At 38.0% G+C, this 18,149-nt stretch overlaps 1 long non-coding RNA gene across 1 annotated transcript; it reads left to right on the top strand.

The window, feature by feature from the left end:
- The first annotated feature begins 10,778 nt into the window (after positions 1 to 10,778).
- Positions 10,779 to 17,828, top strand: LOC308694277. The gene is made up of 6 exons (XR_014030573.1): positions 10,779 to 10,875; positions 11,514 to 11,589; positions 12,256 to 12,357; positions 13,068 to 13,188; positions 13,346 to 13,458; positions 17,402 to 17,828. It is a non-coding gene; the product is annotated as an uncharacterized lncRNA (long non-coding RNA).
- The last annotated feature ends 321 nt before the right edge of the window (positions 17,829 to 18,149 follow it).

The raw sequence follows: 18,149 nt of genomic DNA on the forward strand, positions 1-18,149 counted from the left end.
CTTGGAATACTCTCATCAGCAAAAGCACAGTATATACAAATAATTTACAATGTAATATATCTCAGGTCAGACAGTTTTTGTTTAATTCCTATAAAGCGCAATGGCAATGGCAGATGTTAAATAAGCCCAAATTGAGAAGCTATGCTCACTTTAAAAATGATTACTCCACAGAGCCTTATGTCAAATGCTGGTTAACCAGATTACAGAGGCCTTTGTGTGCCCAGCTCAGAGCAGGGGTGTTGCCTTTGCAGATCGAGGTGGGGCGCTATAAAGGTGTCCCAGAAGAGGACAGATTATGTGTTTTGTGTGATTTAAGGGTCGTTGAGGATGAATGGCATTTTTTTTTTTTTTTTTTGTCCTGTATATCATGATTTAAGAATGGGTATGTTTGAGAGAATTCAACATAAAAAGCCTGATTTGTTTTGGATGACGGATGGGGATATGTTGAGCTGGCTCTTTGAAAATGAAATTTATAGTTTGGCTGGATATGTGGAAAAGGCGTGGAAACTTAGGCAAAGGAATTTATATCCTGACCTAAATTGACAGTGTTTTGTTTGTTTATATTGTGAAAATGATGGTAATGTACTCTGTATGATGGTCATCTTCCTATTTACTTTGTATGTTGGTCATCTTTCTATGTTATGTATGTTTTATGTCAATAGTGTCTTTTAAGCCTATTTGGGCTGGGCACGCAAGTGCAAGACACTTTAATAAAAATTAAAAAAAAAAAAAAAAAAAAAAACATAAACTGACCATGACCATGACCAACAGAGGTTACAGGAATAAGCTAGACAAAAGACAATGGTAACAACATGAGGGTATATATACACAAAAACTGATGACTAAACAAGACACATGTAACCCTGGGATTTTCCCCTCAAAGTTAAACGGGAGTATTTAAGAACCTTTCTAATAATGTTTCTTGGGTACTGAGTTCTTATATCTTTACAATGTGTATATGGGTATCTACCCCTTTAAGCGCATCGTTCTGTGGTAGAGTTTGGTTGTAATTTACATGTGCAAAATGTGTGTTTTACAAACAAGTTATTGTTTGTCATTTATTCATTGGTGTATAATTTACTAAGCCCGCCTGATATGTAATGTGATGTATGATTGGTTCTTGGAATTTGGAATAAAAAGGGCAGAAGGAGAGAGGAGGCGAATGGCGGAAGGTGTCTGTTTGAAGCGCACCACTGTATGTGTGAAAGAATCGTGATTAATCCGACCAGGATTGGTTGATTTTATTTCTTTGACTAACGAAAAGTGTTGAAATAGTTTATTCAGCAGAACATTTTTTGTTTTCGCAAGGTTCGCCGACTGTAAGTGGAAAGTTGAGTTATTTTTCAGTTTGTCGCTATACTTGTGTGAGTTCCAGACGAGTTAGTGCTAACTACAAACAAAATAGTGACTGAGTATCTAAAAACTAAAGTGTACTTTTAATATCAACATGAATAACGGTGATAAGGAGCTTCACGATTGGACATCCAGGTAGCGTCCTGAATCACAGAGAGGGTTGCCAGATGCCAGCAAGGTTTTCCAGCCCAAAACCTCGTCAAAAACTGCGAGAATGCACAAAAAAAAACACCCAAAATAGTTTTGGCTTGTTTCTCGTTTAAAACACATTGAAATCATTAACAAGCTTTAAAATTACCCATTTTTCGACTTAGCCTATCCGATTTCAGAAACAATATTCAATCAAATGAACGCAAAAGTAGGCTACACTGAGCTCAGTCAGACTATTCTACTTTTAAATTAGAAGCTTATGTTACAGAAAATAATGCAATCAACTTAGGCGATCAATGAGTCTGTTTAATGATGTTTTATTAACAAAGTTCGGGAGGAGCACGTTCAAATAATCAAGTAATCAATCAACCCATCAAACAATTACCATGTCTATCCTATCAGCATGAGAGGAAGCATATATATATATTCACTCTGTCAACTCATCTAACTTCCTTGACAGTTTTCAGCATCCCTCCACCACCCCGACTCCTCACTCTTGGCTTGTTCTTTCACAGCCAGGAATACGGGGGGAGTACTCTGGGTTCGGGCCGAATACCGAGCCCGGAGCCCTCTCCTCGGACAGCACGCCAAATACGCATTTATTCTATCTGACTTATTTGTAAGTGTGAACTTGTGAATTGCCAATAAAAGTCGCTTGGAACAAAAGTATTCAGTAACATAAAAACATTGAGTGGACATAGAAAATAACTCACTTTAACATTTCAATTATTTCAAATAGCAACATGAAACATGCATATTCATGAATAGCATTACATGAAAATTGCGTTGATTATAGAACAGGGGTTTCGACTCTTTGCAGAGGCACACTGTTCATGCCTGGCAGGCCAACTCTAGGCTACACAAAAAATATTTTATATTGAATATTTTCATCAACAGCATTAATGGCCGTGTTGCATGCGTTGCTATCCGCAGTTCTCGTCGTTTCTGGACATTGCTGTCAAGGTTACTGGACTCACCCACTCTGCTAACTGTAAATGGTCTGACCGTTGGCTGGCACCTTGCCTTGCTTCTTGGTGGCTGCATGATCTTTGAGATCTTTTAAATGAGCACGGATATCAGCGTTGAAGTATTTGCAGTGTGCCTTTCCTTCTTCTGCACCCGGTGCAATCCATGACTTTAAGTCTTAATCTCTTTCCTATTTAAACTTTTTTTAAATATTTTGCCCACTTTGGCATATTGGCAGTGTTAGTCAGCTAGCTAAGTTTGAAAACCCCGCGATCTAGTGTGTTTGAGGGGCAGGCGGTGCCGGTGTGCGTGACGTGAGCTGAAGGTGGTGGAAGGGAGTAGGCTTGTTTGAGATGAGCAAAATCTGCGCAGAACTGATCACCGGTGACCAGCGCGAGATGCATGCCGGTTAGAAATGGTGCAGTCCGCCTTGCTCTGATGTCATTCTGACATATGTCAAAAAACTCTCGCGAGTGCAAGGCAGACGTGTCAAATCCTGCAGTCTAGCGCAGTTGCTCTCCACCGACTGCACTGATCAAAAGCATGATAGGAAACGACTTGCTGACGATACAGCTTAAAGGAGCATTGCGTAGGTTTTTACTTAAAAAAAAATCTTTAAGATAGAGTTTTCATTTGTACATGTTTGAGCCAACCATGATGTAATAAAAAGAATGACACCTCGACTGTCCACCACGGTTGCCTCTATCAGCCTGTAGTCAATCGTGTGTGGAGGAGTCGGGCCCGAATCGGCGCGAAAATTCACAAAATATGACGTCATGCACGTTCTCGTCTACTTGGGCTTACAACCGTACGGCACGGCAGCCATTATAGTAAGCAGCGGCAATCAGTGTTTTCAAATGGACTCTGCGGATGGAAAGAAGCGACCAGCCCCCAGCACAACTCAGACACCCACGGACACTCCTCGGAAGTGTAAAAAAAAAAAAAACGATTTACTATGACAAGTGTTTTTAGTGCAAAATTTCATGTAGTATTCTGAATGAAAATAAAGCATGACAAGCTCATACATCAAGGTTAGAGTTCCTTAACTTTTAATACCATAATGTTATTGCTATTCTACAAAATAGTATAGTAGTACAACTATAATAGTAATTGTACTGTATCTAAAAATAAGCATAACGTCTTCAACTCATTTATATAATTTAGCGTTACTCTACAATAGTCAAAATAAGGGGTCTGTGAGTGCTGGGAGTGTGTGTTACAGTGTTGTGTTAAAATACTTTTAGAAGTAGACTTTAGTTGATAATATAAAGCAGCACTGCAACATTTTACTAAAATATGGTCTGTCAAACAATAACCTTACAGTACTGTAACTTTTCTTACCTCAAACATTATGCTGGTGAGTGGTGAATCTCGATGAGCCGTCAGTGGTTGCCGCGGCAACCCTGGTTGATGTGGTCGTGCTCGTATGAGCGTGCGCACTGAGAACGAGCATGAGACTGGCTGCAGTTCCTCTAACGGCCACTGGTGTCAGTAAAGGCCCTTTCACACCGGATGCGTAACGAAAAAGCGAATAGTTCGTGTGCGAATAGTTCACGTCAAAACAAATGTAGTTTAGCCTGCTAGCCTACACAGCACAGGACTATACAACAACTAAAACTATCACACAACATACTCACAGTCGTGATAACCGAGTTGGTTGGCAATGCTACGCCACACAATCATTGTCCTTGTAGTATATGTGTGGCAGAAGTCTTTTCTGTCGCTGCAAAAGAAAAAAAAAATCGACATCGAAACATCGATATATGTCTATATATATGTATATATATATATATTTATACTACAGGGCCGTTGAATGCTTGAATCTGATTGGTTGACGAACGTTCTAAGGTGTGCATTATTTTCAGGGAAACGCACAGCTAAAGTAGTTCCAGGCAGGTCTTGACCGCATTACAGTTCCATATCACTTCGCGTAGTTAACGGTAATAACGGAAAATAGGATACAATTCATAACAAGAAAAAACATTTAGCGCATGCGCTTGATCTGGAATTTTCAATGTCTAGCTTCACAATCAATGGAAACATGCAGTTTAATTTGAATAAATAAAGTATATAGTCCTATCTATAATCAATAGAAAATTAAACTGAATATAGGCTAAATAAATGGATAATCCTGCAGCATGGATTATTATTGCAGATAATATAACAAATAAATAATTATTGATACCCTTACAGAAAAAAACACATGAATTTCACATGTTATCACATGTTTTCCACATGTGATTACATGTGACCTCATGTGATCACATGTGTTCTCATGTGAACAACATGTCACCACATGTGAACAACGTTTCACCACATGTGAACAACATGTCACCACATGTGAACATAATGGAGCATGTGGCACATGTGGAAAACACATGTTCATTTTTAACATGTGAATCATCCCAGCTAACAATGACCTGGCGGTCCACCAGCATTTTTTGGGCGGCACAAAGTCAGCGGTTTGACACGGTCGGACCTCCGGCGGCACACCATTGGCAACCCGACCAATCTGAAAATCCCGTCGGTCTGCCAGCGTTTTTCGGGTGGCACGCCACCAGCGGTTTTCCGCGGCTGGGCCACCGTCGGCACACCAGTGGCAAGCCGATAGTCGGTCCATGTGTTTCGAGGCCTACTTATTAAAAGGGCTTTGGGTTTCATTTATTTGGCTAGTCCGTCATCTGTCAATAATAGAAAAAAAAATGAATTCAAATTAATTAAAAGGAATTGAATTAATAAATAAATAATAATATTGACGCACATGCTTTTCTGTCTCATTATTGCAACATCTTTCTCTCTAATAACTGCATTAATAACTAGGGACACACTTTAAGGCCGGTTATGAATGTAATTTGATACGTATGACTGATCATGCCCTAACGCGTGTTCAGCGTGTTCAGTCTGTGTTCAAAGTCGGTGTTTAAAATCTGCTGCAGTCGATGAAAACAGTCAGAGAATGTGTCAGCTAGTCGTGTGTCCCGAGCATTAGTCTGCTATCAGTGGCTCAAACCTCCGTTACTAACTCTAAAATGACGTTTTGGAATTAGCAACGGAGGCATTGGATTAGATGCGTAAGTCCTACATACAAGAGCGTTTTAATGACAAACACTTTACAAACGTCTTGAAATAGGCTACATAATCTGAACAATGTTTCGAGGTGTGGTAACTGTAGTATAAGCGGAATAATTGACTTCAGGCCGTTGAATTATTAGAAAAATAATGCACACCCGAGGTGGTAATGCGGTCACGACGCGAAGCGGAGTCAATTATTCCTTACACACATATATATATAGGCAAGGCAAGGCAAGGCAAGGCAAGGCAAGTTTATTTATATAGCACATTTCATACACAATGGCAATTCAAAGTGCTTTACATAGAAGAAATTAAAATAATAACAAGAAATAAGAATAATTAAAACAGTTAAGAAGAATAAAAAATAAAATAAAATACAGTACACAGTCGGACGAACATTGGCACAGTGCTCATTCATTAAATGCATAGCTAAAGAGATGTGTTTTGAGTCTGGATTTGAAAGTGACTATTGTAGGAGCACGTCTGATCTCCTCTGGAAGCTGGTTCCAGCTGCGGCTGGCATAATAGCTAAAAGCGGACTCACCATGCTTAGAGTGAACCCTTGGTGTTTCTAGCTGATATGATCCTAGTGATCTGAGTGATCTGCTGGGTTTATATTCAGTGAGCATATCTGCAATGTATTTAGGTCCTAGGCCATTGAATGATTTATATACCAGTAATAATACTTTAAAATCAATCCTAAATCTAACTGGGAGCCAGTGTAAAGACCTGAGGACTGGTGTGATACTGTATGTTCATATTTTCTGGTTCTGCTCAGAATCCTGGAAGGCCAGTGAGGAGTCCATTACAATAATCCACCCTGCTGGTGATGAAAGCATGAACAAGTTTCTCTAAGTCTTGTCTGGAAACAAAGCATCTAATTCTTGCAATATTTTTCAGATGATAGTATGCTGATTTAGTTATTGCTTTGACATGACTACTGAAACTAAGGTCTGACTCTAGTGTCACACCAAGATTCCTGACTTGATTTTTAGTTGTTTGACCCCTAGAGTGAAGGTATGCGTTCACCTTGAGAACTTCATCTTTGTTTCCAAACGCAATGACTTCAGTTTTGTCTTTGTTTAACTGAAGAAAGTTTTGACACATCCAACTGTTGACTTCATCGATGCATTGGCACAGGGAGTCAATGGGGCTGTAATCGTTAGGCGATAGGGCTAAGTAGAGCTGTGTGTCGTCTGCATAGCTGTGGTAAGCAATTTGGTTCTTTCTCATTATTTGGCTCATTGGGAGCATATACAGGTTGAACAGGAGTGGCGCAAGAATTGAGCCTTGAGGGACTCCGCATGTCATGGATGTCCACTCAGACTTATGATCTCCTATACTCACATAATAACCTCTCCCATCTACAATACAATACAACAATACAATACACTTTATTGTCCCCTTAGGGAAATTTGTCTTGGGCACAATGTGAATGCTGCATTTTTAAATCACACACACTAATACGTAATAAACAGTATAAAATAAAATAAACAGTGTTAACCAGTAACGCTCACATTTACTCAGACTTAAAACTTATCGTTCAGGATTCTAATGGAGGCAGGCAAAAAAGAGTATTTAAATCGGTTAAGTCGACATTTGGGAACTCTATATCTTCTGCCTGAAGGCAGAAGAACATACTCAGAATAAAGAATGTGGGAGGGATCCGCCAGTATTCTGTGAGCCCCTCGATACACAGACTGCTCGTACAGTGTTTGAAGCGATGGATGGTCTTTCCATTCCACAATTTTCATGGCAGTTTTAATAGTGTATGAAAGTCTGTTTTTTAACTGTACAGAAAGGTTACCGTACCAGGCTTGGATCCCATACCTGATTAGGCTCTCCAGCACGGCCTGGTAAAATACAGTCATAATTTTTTTACTGACACCATACAGCCTGAGTCTCCTCAGGAAGTAAAGTCTTTGTTGAAGTTTAGTGCATAAATTATCAACATGAACCTGCCATGTGAGCGTGTTATTAATGTAAATGCCAAGATACTTATATGAGCACACCTGTTTAATTTGAGTATCATGGATAACAACAGGACTGTGGTCGCCGACTGCTCTAGGGTCAAACACTATTTCTTCTGTTTTTTTAACGTTTAAAATCAATTTGCTGGAATCGCACCACTGTTCAAAGTTCTTAATCTCAGAGTGATAGAGAGATAGATCAGAGTCTTTGAACAGTAGGCTCAAGATGGCTGTGTCATCTGAAAATTTAAAAATGTAATTTCCAGTGTATAAACTCACACAGTCATTAGTATAGATTGTAAAAAGAACAGGCGAACTCAAACAGCCCTGAGGAGCACCTATGTGTGTTAATTTAGAATCTGATAGGGTGTTATTGACCCTTACAACCTGGGTACGGCTGGTTAAAAAGGAGTGGTACCATTTAATCAAAAAAGGGTTAACATTCAACTGACTCATCTTCTGAATCAGGAGATGAGGTTGGACCGTGTTAAAAGCAGAACTAAAATCTACAAAGAGCAAGCGTGCATAAGCTTTGCTGTCCTCTAGGTGTTTTAAAATCAAATGCGTAATACTGTTAACCGCATCATCTGTACCTTTCCTGTACCTGTACGCAAACTGTAAAGGATCCTGCAGGGGGTCAGTATCGGCTCTAAGCAGAGGAACTAGAATTTTTTCCAAACATTTCATTACAACAGATGTTAACGCTATTGGTCTGTAGTCGTTATCATCCGTTGGGCATGATTTTTTTGGAATAGGTGTAATAATAGATTTTTTCCACAGGCTGGGAACAGTGTGTGTGCATACAGATTGTTGAAAAACAGGCCACCAGGCTGGGGTCAATTCATTTGAAAAAGTTTTTAACAGGAATGCTGAAATGCCATCCGGGCCAGTTGACTTTTTGGCACACACCTGTTTAAAGACAGACTGTACCATATGTTTTTCTATGTTAGGTTTGTTCTCTGGATCACATCGTATAGACCCCAGCAAGGAGTTACACTCCTGAGAATGGTCCTCCGTTTCAAACCTGCAGTAAAATTAATTTAGTTCATTCGCTTTATGGTGTTCGTCCGTAAGAATAAAAGGTCTCATGCTAGTTCTCATGTTGGTAATAGCTTTCACTGAATCCCACAGTCTATTGGAGTTTGATGCAGCAAAACTTTCCTCTATAATATTTTTTTGTCGCCTTCGGGCCACCCTTAGCAGCTGATTAAGTTCTAGTTGTACAGTCTTCAATTGCAACCGATCACTGTTCCTGAAGGCAGTTTTTTTCCTGTTAATCTAAGTATGACCTGAACCATTGTAGGACTATCCCAGAAAGCCCCACCCAGTTTTCCAGCCTGTCCAGAAGTATGTTATGATCGACAGTGTCAAATGCAGCACTGAGGTCGAGTAGTACCAGCATTGATAATTTGCCTGAATCAGTATTTAAGCGAATATCGTTTATTATCTTTATGAGCGCTGTCTCTGTGCTGTGGTGCGGTCGGAAACCAGATTGAAAATAGTCAAAGTATCCATTTGAGCATAAGAATTTGTTCAGCTGATTGAAGACAACTTTTTCAATGATCTTGCCTATGAAAGGAAGATTTGAGATTGGCCTATAGTTGCTTAATATGGTCTTATCCAGATTGTTCTTTTTCAGGAGGGGTTTGACAACTGCAGTTTTCAGGGAGTTTGGAAAGAGAGAAGTGAGGCATTTACCACTTCTAGAAGATCTGCTTCTAAACTGTTTAACACACTTTTGAAAAATGCTGTGGGAAGTGTGTCAAGAGCGCAGGTTGATGTTTTAAGGTACTGTACAGTTTCTTCCAAAATTTTGGCATCAATTTCTTTGAAATCAGACATAGTAACTACTTTCTCAGGTGGTCTGATCTGACTGACCCCAGAGCAACTCAAGGATGTGCTGATCACCTTTCTGATATTATTGATATTCTCAGAGAAAGAAGCAAACTCACTGCACTTGTTGTCTGAGAGCATTTCACTGGGAATCTGGCTTGGGGGGTTTGTCAGTCTCTCTACTAGTGTTGTCACGATACTAGAATTTCTAACTTCGATACGATACCTTAAAAAATATCGATATTCGATACCATTTTAGATACCACGGAGAAAAACTGCCACAATATTAAGGGGGTATTTTTTTTTTTTTAAAGCTGAATATAACAAGTCTAGAACATGACAATGAGGTATATTTTACAAAAATGTCCTGAGTTCTATCTGTTAATATTTTTTCTTTGGACCAGAGCTATATGAGCTGTTGAATTTTTTTTGCCTACTGTTATCAAAGAATAAAATATACTGTAACAAATGCATTATTTATCGGTCATAAATGCTGGTTAATACATTAATGTTATTATTTGATGAATAGATTTAAACACAAACGTGCATGCATCACACGCGAAAACAATGTTCACTGGATCGACATGAAGTCAAGTTACCTTTATTTATATAGTGCTTTTAACAATAAAGATTGTGTCAAAGCACTTAACAGTATCACATTGGAGAATAGAGTGTCAGTAATGTATAATAATAGGATTAAACATTCAATTTTCAGTTAAAGGTATTTCATTATTGAATTCAGTGATGTCATTGTCTAGCTCAGTAATCGCTAATGAAGGCAAATTGCAGAATTAAATAATATTTTTTTGAATAAAGTTAAATAGGCACAAGTTAATTTACATTTGACCACAGTTAAAATATTTACTTTTAAGATTCCTCAGTCAGATTAGGCCTATATTAACTTTAAGAATTACAGTGGAAAAACGAGACAACACACTCATAACAACAATACTAGGCCATCTTGGTTAATGTTTCAGAAAAGTTAAAATGAGAAGTTACAGGGGAGTTACAGTTAGTTATAGGGGAATTCAGAAAGAGGTGACCCATTGATGCTGAGTAGCATACAGGTACATGCTCCTAAATGGTCCCCCTGGAGCTTGTTCGTTTAATTAAGTCTGTTTTCAGAATTTAAAAAAATGAGTGATGTGAGGGATATTGATAGCCAAACAATCTTTTGGGTGCCCGCAGCCCGCTCGCAGTGTGAAGCGCGTGTCCACGCTATTCTCCGACATGCCCGCTCACGGTGCGTTTTTTAACGCGTGTCCGCGCTATTCTCCGACATGCCCGCTCGCGGTGTGTAGCGCCAACCTGGTCTCACAGGATTCCGTGAAATGTCCACGGGCCCTTAACTCAAAATCCGTGGAGCCATCACGGAATCGCCCCAAATTCCGTGAGGCGGCCACGGATATAACTCCAACGCAAGTCAATGACACTGACCTTCCGTGGTCCACACACGGATACCCGTTTCAATGACGGAGTACAGATCTCACTCAATCGACGTGCTTTCTCATTTGGAAACGCAACATTTGAAGTATTTGTGAACTTTTCCAACATCAAATGTCATAATGACGTTACCCTGACTGTTATTGAAGCTATTGCATTGTCCTGTCATCATAAAATTTCGGTTTGTTTCAGTTAGCCTAACCAAAGTCCCGTGATGGCACCACGGACCTCAACAACCTGACCTCACTCATGGACGTTGTAATGTTGCTGGCTTGTTTAGGAACTTATAAGCTTTAGGTCGACTGTGTTGCAATGGCATGTAATTAACTTGACATTTTGTCTCGTCCTGTCATCATCAAATCCAGTTTGATGGCGTTTTACACCTATTGCTCGCTTGGCTATAGTCAGATCTAAAATCTGTGGTAGGAGCACGGATTGAGTCTGTGGTGAGACCACGGATAACTCCAACGTTCGTGGTATGGTCACGTAATTTAATCTATTGATTCGTGCCACGGACACGTTTATTTCGTAATTTTTCGTCTTTCGAGATCACAGCTCGATTATTTCTGCCTGTCGGCTGCAGCAGAGAAGCTGTTTAATCAACATTTATTCACAAGATCTTATCGTGGTTTATGTATTTTTTTAATGTTATTATTTCGGTCTTATTGCCAGGGAAGCTGGATTGCTTTGCTGTTTATTGATATTTTTAAAATGATATTTTATTAGTAGGAAATCGCGCTGAAGAAGTCTTGTTCCGAACACATCGCGATATTTGGCATCAGTTCACGTGTGTCAGCTGTTGGTAAGTAGCCTAGTAAATAAATACCTAAATACGCTGTCCTAATAATGTGTGAAATAATGTCTTTTCTGTTTGTCCATATTAATCTGCCATTATATCTGCCATTTCCACGGAGACTTTGCGTTTCATTGCTTTCTAAATATAAACACTGCCTGTCACGTGACGTGCTATAGGCTTAGATATTCATATCAGATTAAAAATAGTAGCCTACAATTAGTTCCAAAGTTGTATTTGTAGTAGAAGCACAGTAAAAACAACACTTACCATGCTTTTACCACAGTAACATTAGTTTTACTGTGATAAGTGTAGTAAAAAGACAGTAATCACAAAACTTACCATGCTTTTACCACAATATTGGTAGTTTTAATGTGATACTTATTGTAAATGCACAGTAACCACAACACTTACCATGCTTTTACCACAGTAACCCTAGTTTTACTGTGATAGGGTGTGGTAAAAGGACAGTAACCACAAAACTTAACATGCTTTTACCTCTGTATTGGTAGTTTTAAAGTGATATTTGTTGTAAATGCATATTAACCACAACACTTGCCATGCTTTTAATGCTTTATAATGTAACATCCAACATTTGTAAGGTAAATCAGTACTTTTTCCTTTAAATAATCCTATATATTATACATAATGATATTTTCTTTTCTCGTTTTTCAGCTGAAAAGACCAAAAGGGCCTTTCGGACTCAGTCAGCCCATTATTGTTTGAGGAGAAGTAAACGGAGGAGACGGAAAGCTGCAAAGGCAAATATTCACAATGGTATGTATGTGTTGGTTTTAACCCTAAATCAAACATTTTATCAAGCATTTGTTGTTTCTTAAAACTTTTCTCACAAAACCCATAGCCCAATCAGTACAAACATAGTCTGAATGTCTTAATAATTCACAAGATTTAACAAGTTGTCAAATTCGTACGATACTCGTACATATTTGTATACTCATACACAATCCTGCAGCTTTTACTCCTAGTGCTGTCATTGGCTACTGCCTCAATTCCTGTACATATTTATCGCGATATTTGTAAATCAGTTGCGCCACTTCTTGGAAAGTTGTCGGATGTCACACACACTGTCAGAAAGTTTATATTAATTGCAAATTGGTCCCCGTCTGTTAATGTTCCAGTGATACATGATGTCTCTCCACACCTCATAACCTACCTCTGTTTGCAAGAGTGGAAAAGCTTATCTGACTTGTCACATGACGTCAAATACTCGATTATTTTGTCATAATCAGATCAGTTACACTGCTGATAACTGTCCCGTTTGCATGTAAATCATTTTCATATGATTATTGCTTGCTATTAAAGACATACTTTTATTCATAGAAATGCCCACATATCAGTGAACTTATAAAATAAAAATGCTTTTAACATTTAATTATGCAACACTCTTTACAGAAAACATATCATACAGTTATAAACTGACTATTTGCAAGTAATGTATTAAAATGACCTTCCTTTCTGTTTTGCAGGATTACTTAGTCCTTTTTTTAAAGCTCTACAATATCAAACTCAACAGCTCTTTTAAGAGCCAACCATTACAAGAGCTACTAGTGAGTCGCAGCGAATCTTGCCGTGATCAGCCCTTCCCAGGTGAAGTTTTTAGAATATTGCAATCAGTATTTACTCATCAAATGTTCTCTCCTGAATCATATGGTAAATTAACTTATTTAATACTGTCTTAATTTATGTTTCAGGAACAATAGTAATTGCACATAGAGTAAGTCGAGACTTTCTTGTTTTACAGCAGAGAAGGAAGACCAGTCCTTATATCAACGCAAGCTAATCGAATAAGTCCTTTGTTTCGGGTGAGGAAGGAACATCTGGTGCCCAAAGAAGACAGAAAAGTGAGCGAGTCCATTGGTATGTATTGTATTGAAACAATGCTGTAAAATGTAGTAAATAATTTGATGTTGACAATTTTACATTGTACAGCAGGGGTGTCAAACTCATTTTCACTGAGGGCCACTTCAGCATTATGGCTGCCATCAAAGGGCCGGTTGTAACTGTAAGACTTTTGGATTTCTCGGACCTACATATGTGCATTTTAAGGTGTTTAAAGGCCAAAAAATTGTGATAACAATAGCTTTAAAAGCATGTCAGTGGGCAGTAGCATAAATTATTTGTCAAGATAACAGATTCTTAAAAATGAGAATGAGGATAAATATTGCAATAAATGATCCAGACTACAAAATGGATATGCAGAATGTTTCTGCTTATTGTTGACAATACACAATCACATATTCCAAACAGGAATGGCCTTAAATGAGAAATCTTTCAAGGATTATTTTGCATAGATGTTACATTTCAATCGAACACCAGTGCAATCTTTTTGTGTCCAGAGGCAAATGAGCAATTTATATTAGCATTAAAGATTGGTTTCAGCAACTTGTTTCTTTCCTGAGTTAATCAATGTTTTTGGCACTAATCAGTTTTAAGTTCAATTGTTCACTCATAAAGACAGTCACTTGTCGCCACCTACTGGCTTAATGATGCAAGTGTCGCAAACACAGATAAGCGGAGTGATCCAAATGGTGCAAAGGTTAATACTGGTACCTACAGTATTTTAAAATAATATAAAATATCAATATATTATTCTTCAATCAGTTCTATGCAGCAGAATCAGATTTAACAGATTTATTTTTTGACCAATTGTCAAAATAAAGTATAGTCCTACAAAGCTATTTTTAATCAAAGCATGAGCAGAGCAGGGAGAGGACCAGTGAACGAGAGTAATTTTACCAGTGTTGCCCAGCACGGCTATACACACCATGATACACATGTTACAGCACAGTAGTGCTATTGCAAAAAGAAACAAGTCCAGAGAAATTTCATGTCGGCTCGTTTTTTTAGCGGACTTTGCCTTTCCGGTGAGCGTGAGCAGAGCTCGCAACACACACACACACACACACACACACACACACGCGGAGGTTGCTTGCCGAACATTGAGCAGAACGCGCTGTGAACACGGAGCGGAGAGCACAGCGCACACACATAGCGGAACGCGCTTAGAAGTTATGCATCTTCGGAAGCGGACTCGCACGCAAAGTCATAAAACACGTTGAGCCAGAGTCAAACCATCGCCGAACACGGAGGGGCGCGGCGGCAGGGGCGTGTCTAGAGCATTTTCAGTGGGGGGGCCATGCTGGGGCACTGCCTCCAAACGGGGTGGCCGCCAGTGACCAAAAAAAAAAAAGAAGCTAAATTCTACAGTAGCCTATATTACGTAAATCCTATTGATTTTATTATTTTTTTAACTTGAATAAAGTTACTTGTAAACAAATGTAGTAATAAAGCACATTTTTGATTAATTTAGTTTTTTGTTATCCCTATATATCCATTAAGTTGAATTTGAGAGCCAGTGTTTATTATTTTTAGTGTTTCCATAAAACTAACAAGTTTATAAAATAAAAGCAATTTTAATAATGAGCAATTTTAAAATCCCAGAAGCAGAAACGATGTCAATTATTTTCTTTTAATAAGTAGTTTGGCCATTACAATATACAGTAGTTTTATTCACAATCTCTTTCAAATAATAAATAAATAAATAAAGAAAAATAAAGAAAAAATCCCCCCACTGTAATAATTCAAATGGTTTGGCCAAAACATCATAGTGTTTCATTCAACATTTTTTTCAGATTAATTTACAAAAAAGCTGAGTAACACAGAGTTAAAGTTTTAGCACTGTAACACTTCAAATGAAAACACCACAGTTTAAAAATAAAATATGGAACCATTACATTTGTGCTCTACTAATATATTAAAGAACAGTCTTTAGTCTAGAAACAATAATAGCTGCCAACTTTTTTAGTTTAGCTTGGAGTGTATTGTGATTGTCACTAACATTTTAGTAATTAAACTGAATTTTATTAGGTTTAGTGACATGTTACAATGTTTTGGTACAATTTCTGGTAAACTACACTTTTTTATTATTTCAATTCAATTATTGTGATTTGATTTAATATTGACTCATTTGGATAAATATTAGGTAGGCTACACAAGATAGGCGTTTTTTTCTAAAGAAAAAAACAACTCACCTGATGCTGTAAACATACAGAGAGCCCTATCAGCTGGTAGTAGGCTATTATTTAAGGTTAAAAATAACTCAAATTAAATATAATGCGTACATTTTTTAAAAAATTATAATAACTTTAATTAATGATATAAGTAAAATTATAATATGTAATATAGAACACATATTTAACTAATACTCTCTATAGCTATTTTTTTCTTGCCAATGTACTATAGCCTATTATATTAATTAAATGGCTTTCCTGAGGTAAATGGGACATAATTGTTCTCCAGCTGTGTTATTGACCTCTTCACACTTATGAAAAACACTGATTGATCGATATTATGTATGAGGAATATACATTTCGGTAAGTTTTAGCTGTATCTTCAGTGTTCATTCATGTTTTTTTACTATTAGCTAGTAGAGATGATCGGTTCACGTGCGCTAGGGATCTGTCACGTAACATTTAACGTTACAAGCGCCAAAACGTTTGAATTTCGTAATAAAATTGACAGAATATGAGAGCTGAGATTTTTTTTTATGTCATAAGTAACCTGCTCTGTCTAGTCTGGCGGTCTCCGTGTCCTCTTTGCTTCGCGATTTTTCTGTGCGTGAGAAAATGGATGTGGCGTGAGAGAGTGTGAAAATTGCGTGTGTCTCACGGTGAATGTGTGAGAGTTGGCAGCTCTGGAGTAACAGTAGCAGAAAGAGAGGAAAACAGTCGAAAAAGAAGGAAGGCAGACCTCAACTAAAACAGCTGAAACTTCTGGAACTAAAACTTCTGTTTCGGTGGTGATGACTGGCAGCTCTTTGTTTGGTGTCTTGACTTCCCCACTCTTGATTGATAAGGACAGTAAAAGTCCAAGTCCGCGATGACCGTTGTTTTTCTGGCGCTGCACTTTTTGAATCGCGAACTTCAGTAGAGTCTATAAACTGATTGGCCGTAAAATGAACCAATCACAAGACATCTTATAGGGGGGGCACCTGGGGTGGCCAACCGAATTTCAGGGGGGGCCGGTGCCCCCCCTGGCCACCACGTAGACCCGCCCCTGCGCGGCGGCTTTTTAGTATCTTTCGGTCAAAAAACGAAAATGTTATTTTCGGCCGCCTAAATTTCCATATGCTCTCGCGGGCCATATAAAATAATGTGGCAGGCCGGATTTGGCCCGCGGGCCTTGAGTTTGACACATGTGTTGTACAGGTTTTCCCTTGGTTTTTGATCATGTGAAGCTCTTGAAACAATTGACAGAAGAGTATGTTGTCTGGAAAGAAATCAAGCATCACTGGCAAAGGCTCAAAAGAGACCATGCCTTTCTTAAAGATCTTTTAAAATAGGTTGCAGTTGATATGGGTAAAACTGTTTTTGTTCAGTACTTAGCTTATATTATGTGCTCCTATATATATATATATATATATATATATATATATATATATATATATATATATATATATATATATACTTCAATGTGTATATTATATAATGTACTGACTGCTGCTTTGTAAATTTATGTAAGGAACAGGCAACTCTGGCCCTTTGCATTCTACTTTTTGAGGTTAATTAAGAGTTAACCTCCAACCCTAATCGAGCACATCTGAAAATTTTAACCAAAGTCTTCAGGTTTACTTCTAGACAATAGGCAGGAGGGTTTGAGTTCGGAGCTAAACCTGCAGGACAGTGGACGCTGAGGGCCAGAGTAGCCCATCACTGCTTTAAATAACGCAGAACATAAGCTGACCCGACTGGCCATTAAACAACTTTATTTGAATGGTTTCTGTTTTCTGTTTTACTTTCAGACCAGGACTGGAGAACGCCTGACAATGGGATGTTGAGACTTCTTCTTCTAGTTGAGAAAAAGCTACACCACATCAGTGATCACATCTTCTGTTCTTCAACTGAACAAACTGTTTAGACGAGGAAGAAGAACATGAACACGATAGAGACATGTTCAGGGAAGAGCAAGAAACCAGTTTAGCTGTGATAATGAATCATTATTTTCCAACACAATATCAAATCTGTTTTCTGTAGGTGACTGAATATGATTCTCTGGCACTAATTTTATGGCTTCAGCAGCTGTGAATGGACTATTATGATGTTAATGTATTTTTGAAGACACATTTTTATTTATCTTGAATCTCATTTGTCTTTATGCTACTTTATCAACTTTATTCTGTGTCCTCCAATAAAGTGTTGTTTAATAAAGTATGGTGACTATTGTGTATTGAAAGTGGTGTTTTTAGTACAGTAAATAGACATTTTTATTTGAGAAATTTTAATTTCTTATTTCTTTAGTTTAATTAATTAAAAAATAACTAGGCCTACATATAATTAATAACTTATAAATTACTACATATAATTAATGACCATGATTCTTTTACTTGGGACATAAAAAATGTAGATCTGGTTAATGATATTTGGGACAACAATGCAACAAAAGTTGCACATACTTGCATGTATGCCAGTTTGCAGTGAAATAAAAGGAAGCTATGTGAATAACAAGAGGCTGCAGTGGCTATCTTGCTATAAATACTTAACGCTTAATTG

Source organism: Scardinius erythrophthalmus (genome assembly GCF_964197995.2).
Source record: "Scardinius erythrophthalmus genome assembly, chromosome: 7".
NCBI classification, from domain to species: Eukaryota; Metazoa; Chordata; class Actinopteri; order Cypriniformes; family Leuciscidae; genus Scardinius; species Scardinius erythrophthalmus.